The sequence below is a fragment of the Hylobates moloch genome, unplaced genomic scaffold, assembly GCF_009828535.3.
Source record: "Hylobates moloch isolate HMO894 unplaced genomic scaffold, HMol_V3 SCAFFOLD_34, whole genome shotgun sequence".
Taxonomy (NCBI): Eukaryota; Metazoa; Chordata; class Mammalia; order Primates; family Hylobatidae; genus Hylobates; species Hylobates moloch.
In genome coordinates, this window is record NW_026652309.1 from 2,555,825 (window position 1) to 2,571,669 (window position 15,845).

Consider the following 15,845-nt stretch of genomic DNA (forward strand, 5'->3'; position numbering starts at 1 on the left):
CTCTGTCTCAAAAAAAAAAAAAAAAAAGTGCATACCAGGCTAAGCACGGTGGTTCATGCTTGTAATCCCAGCACTTTGGGAGGCCAAGGCAGGCAGATCACTGGAGGTCAGGAGTTCGAGACCAGCCTGGCCAACATGGTGAAACGCTGTCTGTACTAAAAATACAAAAATTAGCCGGGCATGGTGGTGCACGCCTGTAATTCCAGCTACTCGGGAGGCTGGGGCAGGAGAATTGCTTGAACCTGGGAGGCGGAGGTTGCAGTGAGCTGGGGTCACTCAACTGCACTCCAGCCTGGGTGACAGAGAGAGACTCTATCTCAAAAAAAAAAAAAAAAAAAAAAAGTGCATAACAGTTTCCAGGCATTGTATTGATTTTTCCCAGTGAGAAGAAAATGGGAGTTGGGTTGGGATCGACAGTTGGAGAACCACCTGATTAAGCTCAGGCTAATTCAACCGGCACCCTGTGCAGCAGCTGAATTGCAGATTCAGTGGGGATGTCCCAGGGGTCACCAAGCACACCCTTTCCCAGTATTTGATGTTTGGTACTATCTACAATATGCTACAACCACTGAAATGTGTACTTAAAACATTTTTTAGAGGTAACAATGCCTTTGGTTGCTATTTTGGAGGAAAGAGGAAGTTCCAGTGTCTCGTTTTTGGCCCTGCCCACCATGGTGGCATTGACTCCAGGCCTTAACAAGCCGATGGGTGATGGTGCCTGACTCTGAGGAGATCCATCTAGCTATCCACATCTGGGCAGAAAAGATCCTTGGGGTGGGTTTGCTCTTGTAGACTTGATCCCCACTCCATCTCTGGATCCACATAGACCTCGCTCCAAAGGGCAGACCATGGTGACGTCGAGGTTCCCAGGATCCCAATAATTAGCATTAATTAGATTTGATCCAGTATCCCGTAGACCAAAGGTTTTGGTATGTTCCTTCTCCCAGGGCACATTTCTCTTTGGGGAAATGTGAGGAAGAAGCCCTCCAGGTTACCTTGGTGATTATGTGGGTCTCGAGGCTACCTAGACCATATTACTTATGGTCTCCAGTCTCTAGACTAGGGAGTCTGGATTAATGAAGTGACCCAGCCTACAGAATGAGATACCAGTTCTTGACTTCCTCATGTCTTGATTTTCATTAGACCTGGACTTATTTTATTCATTTTTTTTTTTTTTTTTTGAGATGGAGTCTCACTCTGTCACTCAGGCTGGAGGGCAGTGGCATGATCTCAGCTCACTGCAACCTCTGCCTCCCAAGTTCAAGCGATTCTTCTGCCTCAGCCTCCTAACTGGGGCTGCAGGCACCCGCCACCATGCCCAGCTTATTTTTATATTTTTAGTAGAGATGGGGTTTCACCATGTTGGCCAGGCTGGTCTCGAACTCCTGACCTCAGGTGATCTGCCTGCCTCGGCCTCCCAAAGTGCTGGGATTGCAGGTGTGAGCCACCAAGCCCGGTTTATTTTATTCTATTTTTATTTTATGGTTGCATACAAAAGGATGGAGCACCTGTCACTTTAATTCCTGGGAACCCTCTAATTAACCACAACTAAAGATCTCTGGGCCTTACACCAACCATGTTGGGAACCTAATAAGCACACCTGCCTTGTTGCCTATTATGATTACCCAGTCTCCTTAGTTTCTGGCAGGTAACCGTGGCCACGTGGACAAAGCCAACGCCAGCTCCTCTCATCCCCATTGAGATAAGCAAGGCAACTCCAGCCCGTACCACCAACATCCCCAGGCCAGGAGAACAGCCAATGAAAGCGCATTTGAAAGACTGCCATCTTCCTCGCAAATCCATTTCTCAAGGCCAAGGTGAGTGGAGAGCCTTCCAGCCCTGATGGGAGCCACATGGAGGCAGGAGGAGCCGGTAAGGGGGAAACCCACTGCAGTTCCAGTGCAGCATTCCTATCTCCTGAAGTCTTTGAATTCTTTCTCTGTCTTATGCCAAAGTGTCTCTGGCTTTGCCATGTCATTTTGCACAGAGCAGCATTCAGAACATTAGCCAAAGCAGCAAACTGCTAAAGCAGCTGCCCACACCCCCGAAAGAATGCACCTAAATCAATAACTTCATTCCAGCTGAGAAATAAACTCCACCCTCTATGCCCAGGGACCCTAAGTCCCTTCTCATGATGACTATACATGTCTTTTGTTTGCTTTGTTTTTGTTTTTATTTACAGTATGACTATACATACTGGTGCAGCCACGCTCTTCTTCAAGAAGCAATTCTTCATTCTCCTTCCATAATAATGCATTTCACTCCCAGGTCTGGTTGAGTTTCAATTCTGGTTACCAGCCAAGTAAAAATGTGTAGTAGCAGGGCATGAGCATGTGATTATTTTCCCTCAAAGGGTGCGGACTCTTCCTAAGGGAGGAGAGGCACAGTGGAGTGTTGCAGAGTGGCAGGACCGGGGGAGTCTCAGAATATTTCTGGATATTTTTATTCCAGTTCCATCTTGTCAGGCTTGCTTTCTTTCTCAACCATTGCCCTCACTTTTGGTTAAAAGTACTGTAGGCCAGGCGTGGTGGCCCATGCCTGTAATCCCAGCACTTTGGGAGGCCGAGGCGGTTGGATCATGAGACCAGGAGTTCGAGACCAGCCTGACCAAGATGGTGAAACCCCGTCTCTACTAAAAATACAAAAATTAGCCAGGCATGGTGGCAGACGCCTGTAATCCCAACTACTCGGGAGGCTGAGACAGGAGAATCACGTGAACCCAGGCAGCAGAGGTTGCAGTGAGCTGTGATTGCGCCACTGTACTCCAGCCTGGGTGACAGAGCGAGACTCCGTCTCAAAAAAAAAAAAAAAGTACTGTAGACTGTGAATTCGACCGTGTTAATACACAAGCTGCAGGTGCAGTCTCGGATGGGTTCAGTTTTCAGCCTACTTATAACCAGTTACAGAGTTTTTAAAAACTTAGTCGTAGAAAGACTTGAATATTCCCTTTCTTTTTTTTTTTCTTTTTCTTTCTTTTTTTTTTTGGATACACAGTTTCACTCTGTTGCACAGGCTGAAGTGCAGTGGCGCAATCTCGGGCAACCTCTGCCTCCCAGGTTCAAGTGATTCTCCAGCCTCAGCCTCCCGAGTAGCTGGGATTACAGGCACCTGCCACCACACCCGGCTAAATTTTGTATTTTTACTAGAGACGGGGTTTCACCATGTTGGCCAGGCTGGTCTCAAACTCATGACCTCAAGTGATCCGCCCGCATTGGCCTCCCAAAGTGCTGGGATTATAGGTATGAGCCACCTTGTCCAGCCAATATTCCCTTTTTTGAGGCAAGCATTTTTAGATTTGGATTACTATCATTTTTAATTTGGCCAGTACTCACAGAAGCCACCACTGTATTTCATATTGCTTTTGCATGTCTCGTCCCCTTTTAACTGGCCTCTAGATGATGATAAGGGAAAAAGGCAAGGCATATGTATAATATGCTACTAATTTTATTGAGAAGTAATTCACATATTATAGAATACATTTTTTAAGTACACAATTCAGTGGTTGTAGTATATTCACAAGGTTGTACAACCATCACCATTATCCAGTTCCAGAACATTCTTATCACTAAAAAAAAAAAAAAAAATACTGTTCTCATTAGCTGTCACTTCCCATTTTTTTCCTCCTCCAGCAATCTGTTTTCTGTCTCTATGAATTTGCCTCTTGCAGGCATTTCATATACATGAAATCATACAATGCATTGACTTTTGTGTCCAGCTTCTTTGGCTTAGCATGGTGCTTTTAAGGCTTAGTGTGTTGTGGCGTGTATCAGTATTTCATCTTTATGGCTGTATAGTATTCTATTGTATGTATTTTTAACAGTTTGTTAACCAGTGGATAGACATTTGGATTGTTTCCACTTTGGGCTATTATGAATAACCTGAACATTGGAGTACAAGTTTTTTTTTTTTTTTTTTTTTTTTTTTTGAGACGGAGTCTTGCTCTGTCGTCCAGGCTGGAGTGCAGTGGCGCAGTCTCGGCTCACTGCAAGCTCCGCCTCCCGGGTTCACGCCATTCTCCTGCCTCAGCCTCTCCGAGTAGCTGGGACTACAGGCGCCCGCCACTACACCCGGCTAATTTTTTTGTATTTTTAGTAGAGACAGGGTTTCACCGTGGTCTCGATCTCCTGACCTCGTGATCCGCCCGCCTCGGCCTCCCAAAGTGCTGGGATTACAAGCGTGAGCCACCGCGCCCGGCCTGGAGTACAAGTTTTTGTGTGAATTTGTGTTTTCCTTTCTCCTGGGTATACACCTGGGGGAGAAGTGCTGGCTGATATGGCAAGCAGCTGCACTATTTTACATTCCTTCCAGCAATCTGCGGAGGTTTCAATTTCTCCATATCCTTGCCAATGTGGCTGTCTTCAATTATAGCCATGTGAGTGACTATGAAGTAGAGTATGTTGCCTTTTATGTAAACACAAAGAGGAAAGAAAAATATATCTGTGTGTAATTGCTTAGATATACACAGAGTGGCTCTGGAAGATTACATGAGAAATTGACAACACTGGTTGCCTCCAGGGAGAGGAACTGGGTAGCTGGTGGCTGATGTAGAGGGGAAATTTTATGCCACCCACCCTTCTCTAAGATATTAAGTTTAGAGCATGTGCAAGTATTACTTATACAGATAATTAAATTAATATGGACTTAAAATTAAGTTAAATTTGGCTGGGCACGGTGGCTCACACCTGTAATCCCAGCATTTTGGGAGGCTAAGGTGGGTGGATCACCTGGGGTCAGGAGTTCAAGACCAGCCTGGCCAACATGGCAAAACCCTGTCTCTACTAAAAATACAAAAATTAGCTGGGCATGGTGGCATGCACCTGTAATCCCAGCTACTCGGGAGGCTGAGGCAAGAGAATTGCTTGAACCTAGGAGGTGGAGGTTGCAGTGAGTGGAGATCATGCCACTGCACTCCAGCCTGGGCAACAGAATGAGACTCTGTCTCAACAACAACAACAAAAAATTAAGTTAAATGTATTATAGCAGGGATTGGCTAACTATAGCCTGTGTACCAAATCTGGCCTGCCACCTGTTTCTGTATGGCCCGTGAGTTAAGAATAGTTTTTACATTTTTAAGTAGTTAAACAATCAAAAGAAGAATATTTTGTAGCACATGAAGTGATATGAAATGCAAATTATAATATCCATAAATAAGCTTTTATGGGGACACAGCCATGCTAATTTGTTTACTTTTTTCCGTGGGTACTTTTGTGCTGCACTGGCAAAAGTGAGGAATTGTGCCAGGGGCTGGATGTGACATTCTCATTGCCTTAAACTGCTACTTGGCACAATGAGAATTGCAGTTACACAGTTAAAAAACAACAGGATTTTGAGTGCTACAGATATTGCCACACTCTAACTTTAAAAAAATCATGAGTACATATATTTCATGTTAAAAAAAGAAGATAAAAGTAGACTTTGAATGTCTGTTTCTAAGGCATAATGGGGTGTGAATTATTTTGCTATCACATCACATGACAAATCATATCTATTGTGCAATGACATGATAGCTCTTCTAAAAGAGGATAATATGCCTCAGCATTGCAGAGATCCTGGCAAAATGTCTTCACAAAAATTAAAAATGACAAAGAATCCATGACTAAAGTAAATTATCAAGTTGTTAGTTAATCAAGAAAGAAATCTGTTTATAAATGCTAAGTTAATTACATGATGTTTGATTACAACGGCTGAATAAATGTACCCAGAAAAAATAAACTTGTTTAAGAATATTAGCCTTGCATTGAGGATAGTTGGTTGAAGAGTTTGGGACATTGCGAGTAGCATCAATAGTCCACTAAAAAACAGGCAGTTTTTTTGTTTGTTTGTTTTATTTTGTTTTTCGAGATGTAATCTCGCTCTGTTACCCAGGCTGGAGTGCAGCAGCGTGATCTCGGCTCACTGCAATCTTTGCCTGCTTGGTTCAAGCAATTATCCTGTCTTAGCCTCCTGAGTAGCTGCGACTACAGGTGCACACCACCACACCTGGCTGATTTTTGTGAGGTTTTTTGTTTTGTTTTGTTTTTTGAGACGGAATCTTTCTCTGTTGCCCAGGCTGGAGTGCAGTGGCACGATCTTGGCTCACTGCAACCTCTGCCTTCTGGGTTCAAACGATTCTTCTGCCTCACCCTCCTGAGTATCTGGGACTACAGGCACACACCACCACGCCCAGCTAATTTTTGTATTTTTAGTAGAGAAGGGGTTTCACTATATTGGTCAGGCTGGTCTCAAACTCCTGACCTCAGGTGATCCACCTGCCTCAGCCTCCCAAAATGCTGTGATTACAGGTGTGAGCCACCGTGCCTGGCCAACAGGCAGTTTTTAAAAAACTTGAGAAGTCAATGCCCAATTTGAAGTGACTGGAGGAGTAGCTTTTATGCATGTAACAACTACAGGGGAGAATTTTTTTTTTTTTTTTTTTGAGATGAAGTCTTGCTCTTTTGCCCAGGCTGGACTGCACTGGCGCTATCTCGGCTTAGTGCAAGCTCCACCTCCCGGGCTCACGCCATTCTCCTGTCTCAGCCTCCCAAGTAGCTGGGACTACAGGTGCCCGCCACCGTGCCCGGCTAATTTTTGTTGTTGTTGTTGTATTTTTAGTAGAGACGGGGTTTCACTGTGTTAGCCAGGATGGTCTCGATCTCCTGACCTCGTGATCCACCTGCCTCGGCCTCCCAAAGTGCTGGGATTACAGGCGTGAGCCACTGCGCCCAGCCAAGGGAGAATATTTTTAAAGAAGTTGAAAAAATATTAATTCATTACAGTCAGAAATGGAATCTATTAAGGTGCGTTACAACTGATGACAGTAAAAATATATGTGGAGCAGCAAGAGGCTTAGCTGGACAACTCTATAAAGCGTGCAGAAATATAAGAGGTTTAAAGCCTATGAAATTCATTGTATTATATATCGATATTTTGAGGAAAATATTTGAATTGTGTGTTATTGAATGAGTACTGTTAACACTGAACTTAACTCTTGTGGACTTAATCATCAGTTCCATGAATTTTTATCAGAAATAGATGATAAATACCTTGACTTGTTCTACCACACAGAAATTTGAAGGCTCATTGGTAGTGAAGTTTTATTGAGATATTTTGAGCTCAGGGCCAAGATTTAAGTTTTTCTGAACAAGAATAGCCTCTGTCAACCACTATTATACCATAGTATAATAATGCTTAGAATTTGCTGTGAATTTGAAAGTATTAATAAATTCAAGCTAATATTAAAAGGCAAAACAGTGCTTATATGCAAAACTTATATTGTGGTAAAGTCATTTTGCCTTTACTAATATTGTTTGGGTCACAGCTGATGTTGTGTCGCTTTAAATACTTCCCATGCTGTCAAAAGTTGAAACAAAAAGGAAGATCTCCATTTCCATACAAATTTCCTGTGGAATTGTTTTTGGAATTCAAGCTACAGTGTAAGCAATGTTTCTTAGAATGTGATGTGTGCTGAAAGGAAACTTACATGCTTCAAAGTCTATTTCACTGTGCAATAGAAGAGTTTCCAAACAACCTTCAATTTGAAGTGATTAATACATAATGAAATGACATGCTAAAAGGCAAATATCAAGGAAAAAATCTAATAGAATTCTGTAAATGCCTTACATGTGATGAATATAAATTACATTTAAATCACAACGGAATTCAATTCAATCACAATTAAATTCAATTAAAATCACATGCTTGTGGACTGATATCAGAATTGGCAGTACCCAGTTTTGTGAAAAGAAATTTTCAAAGATGAAATACCCAAAATCTCTTTACAGATCATCATTGATAGATGAAAATTTGCAATTGGTTGTGATGATAACTTTGACCCCCAATTAAGTAAAATGTTACCTCCCCCCAAAGAGCTTCATTCTTCTCATTAGTAGAGCTGTAAAACAAAAAAGTACTTATCATATTTTGAATTTCATCAGTTAAAATTTTGTGAAAAATTTTTTTCCTCTCTTGTTACATAATTGCCTCTATAACATCCTTGAGTTTGCCCACAAAGCCTAAAATATTTACTGCCAGGCACTTACTTTAAAAGTTTCCTGGAGTAACGTTAGTGAACAATTTCTGAGTAAGAACCTCTAAAAATTGTCTTCTCCAGAAGAGCAATGAGAAAACTGACAAAATAGTCAAAATCAACAATTTTTTTTTTTTTTTGAAACGAAGTCTCGCTCTCGCCCAGGCTGGAGTACAGTGGAACTATCTTGGCTCACTGCAACAAAATCAACAATTTTAGAACTTTGAAAATTAACCAAAGGTTTGCAGCCATTAGGAAAGCATGTATTTAAGAAAAATGGCTGAATCTTGATAAGAATAGTGAGCTTTGTGGTATCTTAACTTCCCCTATTTCTATTTCCCTTTCTCCAGTTTTCTGGCAGCCTTGAAAACTAATAGTGGTCAATCAAAGTGGAAACCAGAGCTGGTGTTACCAGAGAGAATGAAATGAGGTTGAAGCTCCTTCAAAGCCTCCTTCTCAGGAATTATTATTTTACCCATCTGATTTGTTTGCCATGACTGAAAGCCTGTTTAGTGTTAAAAGCCTCTTCCTAGGGGGCATTTGTCAAAACAATTAGGAGCGATTGTTTAATTTTATGCCTGCTTGAGGCAGTAGGTAACAGTTGGGACAAACAATAGGCTAACCAAAAAGCTGAAAAGGAGAAGTTGGGGAATTAAATGCCATAAAAAACCATAGGATCTTTGGAAAGCACACACCCAAGGCTATGCACAGGCTCATGATGAACCAGTGAGGTTCTTTCATCTCTGGGTCACCTTGAGGCTCTATGCAAGACGGAAGTAAAGACGAAGGCAGATTTGTCAGCTGCCTGGTTCAGTATTGAAGGCATGCTCCAACATACGCAAAAGCTCCCTGGCAAAGACTGGGAGAGTTGTTGATAACAAGAATTTAAGAAAATGTCTTTCTAATAATTAGCTGACCACTAAGCTAACAGAGCAGAGACTTCAGTGGCCACACATTATAAGAAATGCAGATTTTATGGAATTTATTCAGAAAAGTCACAAAGAAATGACAACAACAAGTAGCAATAACAATAAATAGCAACATCAACAAATCCTGGGAAAGGGAGAGAATTTGGTTTTCAGAGTTGACATAGTATGTTAAGAGGCTGGTTTTCAACAAAAAAATTATGAGACATGCAAGGAAATGAAGTATTGCCCATACATAAAAAAAAGGAGCAATCAGCCGGGTGCGGTGGCTCACGCCTGTAATCCCAGTGCTTTGGGAGGCTGAGGTGAGTGAATCACCTGAGGTCAGGAGTTCAAGACCAGCCTGGCCAACATGGTGAAACCTCGTCTCTACTAAAATACAAAAATTAGCTGGGCATGATAGCAGGTGCCTGTAATCCTAGCTACTCAGGAGGCTGAGATGGGAGAATCGCTTGAACCTGGGAGGCAGAGTTTGCAGTCTGCCGAGGTCACACCATTGTACTCTAGCCTGGGTGACAGAGTGGGGCTCTGTCTCAAAAAAAAAAAAAAAAAAAAGCAATCATAGAAACTTCAGAGGAAGCCCATGTAATCCCTGTCAATATCAACACAGTCTCTATCAATATCCAGCAAACATTTTTGTGGAAACTGACAAGCTGATACCAAAATTCATAAGGAATAGCAAAAAACCCAAAATAATGAAAACAATCTTGAAAAAGAACAACAAAATCGGAGGACTCACTTTCTAATTTCAAAACTTACTACAAAGCTATGCTAATGAAGACTATGTGGATACATCACATCATGTGTAATAGAATTGGGAGCTCAAAAGTAAACTCATGAATTCATGGTCAATTGATTTCCTCCCCCCCTACAAGCTTTCCTTCAGTATAAGAATCAATTGATTTTTGACAAGAGTGCTAAGACAATTCAATGGTGGAAAGAATAGTCTTTAAAAAAAAAATGGTGGTAGAACAACTGGATATCCATACCTAAAAGAAGGAAGTTGAATCCTCTTTTGAGGTAATATCCAAAATATCATTGTCCAGATCAATGTCATGGTGCTTTTACCCTATGTTTTCTTCTAGTAGTTTTACAGTTTCACATCCTTTTTTTTTTTTTTTTAGACAGAGTCTCACTCTGTCTCCCAGGCTGGAGTACAGTGGCACTATCTTGACTCACTGCAACCTCTGCCTCCTGGGTTCAAGCAATTCTCCTGCCTCAGCCTCCCAAGTAGCTGGAACTACAGGTGCATGCCACTATGCCTGGCTAATTTTTTTGTATTTTTAGTAGAGATGGAGTTTCACTATGTTGGCTAGGCTGGTCTCGAACTCCTGACCTCAGGTGATACACCTGCCTCGGCCTCCCAAAGTGCTGGGATTACAGGCATGAGCCACCATGCCTGGCCCAGTTTCACATTTTTAATCCATTTTTTGTTTTTTATTAGTAAAGTAAGAGTCTAATTTCACTATTTTTCATGTGGCTATCCAGTTTCCCCAACACCATTTATTGAAGAGATTGTTTTCCCCATTGTATGTTCTTGGCATCTTTGCCAGAAATCAATTGACCATTTATTCCTAAGTATTTTTATTTTGTAGCTATTGTAAATTGGTTATTTTCTTGATTCCTTTTTGAGTTAGTTTATTGTTAGTATGTAGAAATGCTACTACTAATTTTTGTATGTTGACTTTCTTTTTTTTTTTTTGAGACGGAGGTTCGCTCTCGTTGCCCAAGCTAGAGTGCAATGGCACAATTTCGGCTCACTGCAACCTCTGCCTCCCGGGTTCAAGCGATTCCTGCCTCAGCCTCCTGAGTAGCTGGTATTATAGGCATGTGCCACCATGCCCAGCTAATTTTTTGTATTTTTAGTAGAGACGGGGTTTCACCATGTTGGCCAGTCTGGTCTCGAACTCCTGACCTCAGGTGATCCGCCCACCTCGACCTCCCAAAGTGCTGGGATTACAGGTGTGAGCCACTGCGCCCAGCCCATATTACAAAGCGCCTAACCTGCAACTTTACCAAATTAACGTATTAGTTCTAACAGTTTTTTTAATGGAGCCTTTAGGATCTTCCATATATGAGATCATGTCACCTGCTAACAAAGACAGTGTAACTTCTTCCTTTCCAATTTGGATGGCTTTTTTTTTTTTTTCTTGCCTACTTGCTCTGGCTAGAACTCAGTATTGTGTTGAATAGAAGTGGCAAGAGCAGGCATCCTTGTCTTATTCTTGATCTTAGAGAAAAAACTTTCAACTTTTTACCATTAAGTAGAACATTCGCTGTGGACTTGTGATATATGGCCTCGATTGTGTTCAGATACATTCTTTCTATACCGAGTTTGTTGAGATTTTTATTCTGAAGCAATGTTTAATTTTGTCTAATGCTTTTTCTGTACCTATTGAGATAATGATATGGTTTTTGTCTTTGATTCTGTTAATGTGTTATATCACATTTATTGATTCACATTTGTGGAATCATCCTTGCAGCCCAAGGGAAAATCTCATTTCATCATGGTGAAGGATCTTTTTAATGTGCTGTTGAGTTCAGTTTGCTTATATTTTGTTGAGATTTTTGCATCTGTGTTCATCAAGGATGTTGGGCCATAATTTTCTTTTTTTGCAGTGTTCTGTCTGGCTTTGGTATCAGTAAAACTGGCTTTGTAAAATGAGTTTGGAACTATTCCCTCTCTTCAATTTTTTGGAAGAGTTTGAGATGGATTGGTACTAGTTCCTCAAATGTTTGGTAGAATTCACCTGTGAAGCCATCAGGTCCTGGGCTTTTCTTTGGTGGCAAATTTTTGATTACTGATTCAATTTCCTCATTTGTTATTGGTCTGTTCAGATTTTCTATTTCTTCTTGATTCAGTCCTGGTAAGTTGTATGTTTCTAGGAATTTATCCATTTCTACTAGGTTCCCCCTTTTGCTGGCATGTAATTATTTATAATAATATCTTATAATCCTTTGTATTTCTGTGCTATCGATTGTGATTATTCCTCTTTCATTTCTGGTTTTACTTATTTTAATCTTCTCTCTTTTTTTCTTAGCCTAGCTAAAGGTTTGTCAATTGTGTTTGTCTTTTCAAGAACCCAACTCTTAGTTTCATTGATCTTTCTTATTATTTTTCTAGTCCCTATTTCATTTATTTCTGCTCTGATCTTTATTATTTTCTTCCTTCTGCTAACTTTGGGCTTTGTGTGTGTTTCTTTTTCTAGTACCTTGAGGTATGATGTTACGTTGTTTATTTGAGATCTTTCTTCTTTTTTGATATAGGTATTTATGGCTATAAACTTCCCTCTTAGAACTGCATCCCATAAGGGCTGGGCACAGTGGCTCACGCTTGTAATCCCAGCACTTTGGGAGGCCGAGGTGGGCGGATCACGAGGTCAGGAGATCGAGACCACGGTGAAACCCCGTCTCTACTAAGAATACAAAAAATTAGCCGGGTGTGGTGGCGGGTGCCTGTAGTCCCAGCTACTCGGAGAGGCTGAGGCAGGAGAATGGTGTGAACCCGGGAGGCGGAGCTTGCAGTGAGCAGAGATTGCGCCACTGCACTCCAGCCTGGGCGACAGAGCAAGACTCCATCTCAAAAAAAAAAAAAAAAAAAAAAAAGAACTGCATCCCATCAATTCTGGTATGTTATGTTTCCATTCTTGTTAGTCTCAAAATATTTTATTTTATTTATTTTTAGAGACAGTGTGTCACTCTGTTGCCCAGGCTGAAGTGTAGTGGCATGATCATAGCTCACTATAACCTTGCACACCTGGACTCAAGTGATCTTCCCATCTCAGCCTCCCAAGCAGCTGGGACTACCAGCATGCACCACTACACCTGGCTAATTTTTCTATGTTTTATAGAGACAGGATCTCACCATGTTGCCTGGGCTCAGGCAATCCTCCCACCTTGGCCTCCCAAAGTGCTACGATTATAGGTGTGAGCCACCATGCCCAGCCCTCAAGATAATTTTAAATTTCTTTTTAGCCTCATTTGTTGTTAAGGAGCATGTTGCTTAATTTCCACATAACTGTGAATTTTCTGAAATTCTTTCTGTTAGTGATTTCTAGTTTCATACCATTGTGGAAAAGATAAGATAGTTGATACGATTTCAATCTTCTTAATTACGTTAAGATTTGGTTTTTGGCCTAGAATATGATCTCTCCTAGAGAACATTCTATGTGTGCTTGAAAAGAATGTGTTTTCTGCTGCTGTTGGATGAAATGGTCTGTATATGTCAGTTAGGTGGAACTTTGTTTGTTTGTTGGTTTGTTTGTTTTTGAGACAAAGTTTTGCTCATGTTGCCCAGGCTGGAGTGCAGTGGCACGGTCTTGGCTTACTGCAACCTCCGCCTCCTGGGTTCAAGTGATTCTCCTGCCTCAGCCTCCCAAGTAGCTGGGATTACAGGCATGTGCCAACATGCCTCACTAATTTTTGTATTTTTAGTAGAGACTGGGTTTCACCATGTTGGGCAGGCTGGTCTCGAACTCCTGACCTCAAGTGATCCGCCCGCCTCAGCCTCCCAAAGTGCCGGAATTACAGGCATAAGCCACCGCGCCAGGCTTGGAACTTTTTTTTTTGAGACAGGGTCTCACTTTGTCACTCAGGCTGGAGTACAGTGGTGCCATCTCAGCTCACTGCAGCCTTGACCTTTTCAGTTCAAGTGATCCTCCTGCCTCAGCCCCTCAAGTAGCTGGAACTACAGACGTGCACCACCACACCTGGCTAATTGTTGTATTTTTAGTAGAGTTGGTGTTTCATCATGTTGCTCAGGCTGGTCTTAATCTCCTGAGCTCAAGTAATCTGCCCACCTTGGCCTCCCAGAGTGTTGGAATTACAGGGGTGAGCTACCAGCCAACCGAACCCTTTCTTTTCTTCTGCATTCTTTATTTTTTATTTTTATTTTAAGTTCTGGGACATATGCGTGGGATGTACAAGCTTGTTACATAGGTAAACGTGTGCCATGGTAGTTTGCTGCACCTATCAACCCATCACCTAGGTATTAAGCCCGGCGTGCATTAGCTGTTTTCCCTAATGCTCTCCCTCCCTACTCCCCAACGGGCCACAGGGTGTGTCGTTCCCCTCCCTGTGTCCATGTGTTCTCATTGCAGGCTGAACTCTTTAAATATTAATAAGAATAAACCTGCAAGAGACTGAAGCACATCACATCAAAAATGTTAGTATGATACTAAATAAATTATAATTAATAATGACAGTAGTAATTGATCACAGTTGGTGGATGCTAGGGGATCGATACATTGTTTTGAAAATGAGTAAAGAGAGGGGATCAAGCACTTATCTTGCCTTTCCTATAACAAGCGTATATTCATGTAGCCAAATAGTGGATGGGAGGAAGTTTCTTTTTCAAGAAGCATAATACGTGGAAAGAGAATGCTAAAATTGGATTTTGACGATTTTTCAGCCTCTGGAGAATTAGGGGATGCAGATATTCAATATCAATGGTTGTTCACAATAAAAGGAGAGAAAGCAAGACGTTATGTTTTTCCCGATGGAAGTACACAGCACCACCTGTAAAGTCATCTTGTAACAAAATCAGATTTGAATCTGATGAAGCCCTGTAGGCCCAACGGCCAATCTTCATTATTGAATTCAGAATTCAATAAACGAATTCCAGACTGTGGGAAATAAAACATTTTAAGGAAGAAAAACAGGGAGATAGAGGAGGACCTACAAATTCAGAGACTTGAAAGTCATGTCAAGGAATCTTGTTTCTTGAATTCTTACCTTTTTAATGCTAAAATAATTTATGAGATAATTTCAAATTGAAAATGGACAAGTGAGGGGTTATTTGATGATATTAAGGGAATGTTGTTGATACTTGTAGGTGTGATAATGATATTGTGATTTTTAAAAGTACTTATCTTCTAGGATAAATAACATTTTCCAACAGACAGAGACTGATTTGCCAACCTCTTAGTGGTAGAGAGGTGCTGTGACTAATGGGTCCGTTTAGTTTTGCTACAAACAGAGAAGGAGAAATCCTTCAAATGAAAGGTGGGAAGCCCTATGAAGCTGTCAACCCTCCAATAGTCTGATATTTTTCTGCCAATTTACCTGAAGGTCCAAATTCAGTGGTCAAATGATCTAATTCTCACAAGCAAGCAGCCAGAGTTTAACACCAGCTTATCTACTGCATAATAACATTTCCAACCCACCTCATCTCACTTCAGCCGGTTCCACATTTTAAGATTCTGCTGCTTTTAACACTCTACTTCTGTTAGCAACTTTCATTTTAGTTGAGGCCGGGGGGTGGGGGGTGGTTTCATAGTTTCTTAGTTTCTTAGTCTGTACAGGCTGCTGTAACAACATACTATAGACAGGGTGGTTTGTGAACAACAGATATTTATTGCTCACAGTTCTGGAGGTTGAGAAGTCCAAGATTAAGGCACACAGGCAGCGTCTGGTGAGGGCTTCTTTCTTATAGATGGCACCTTCTTACTGTATCTGTACATGGTGGAAGGGGCAAGGCAGCTCCCTGGGGCCTCATATTTTATGAAGGCACTAATCCCATTCATGGGGGAAGCTCTCATGATCTAATGACCCCTCAAAGTCCCTACCTCCTAATACCATTGCCTTGGGGGTTAGGGTTTGTACCTATGAATTTGAGGAGAACACATTCAAACTATAGCAGGGTGCTTTGAATTGCAAACCTCAGAAACCTTATTCAAACTAGATTGGTCAAAAGAGAGGATTACCTGTCTCATGTAACTGGGGAATCCAGAAGCTCATTTCACACATCGCTGAAACCAGACATCCAAGTTATCAGGATCAGACTAGGTCTCCTGCCTCCCTCCTCTCTCTGTGCCACCTCCTGCTGTCCCTTTGTCAATGTGCTTTCCTTGTGACAAAGAGGATGGCTTCCAGGACCCTACAATTCCTTTTTCCCATGCCTGCATCCCGAAAGG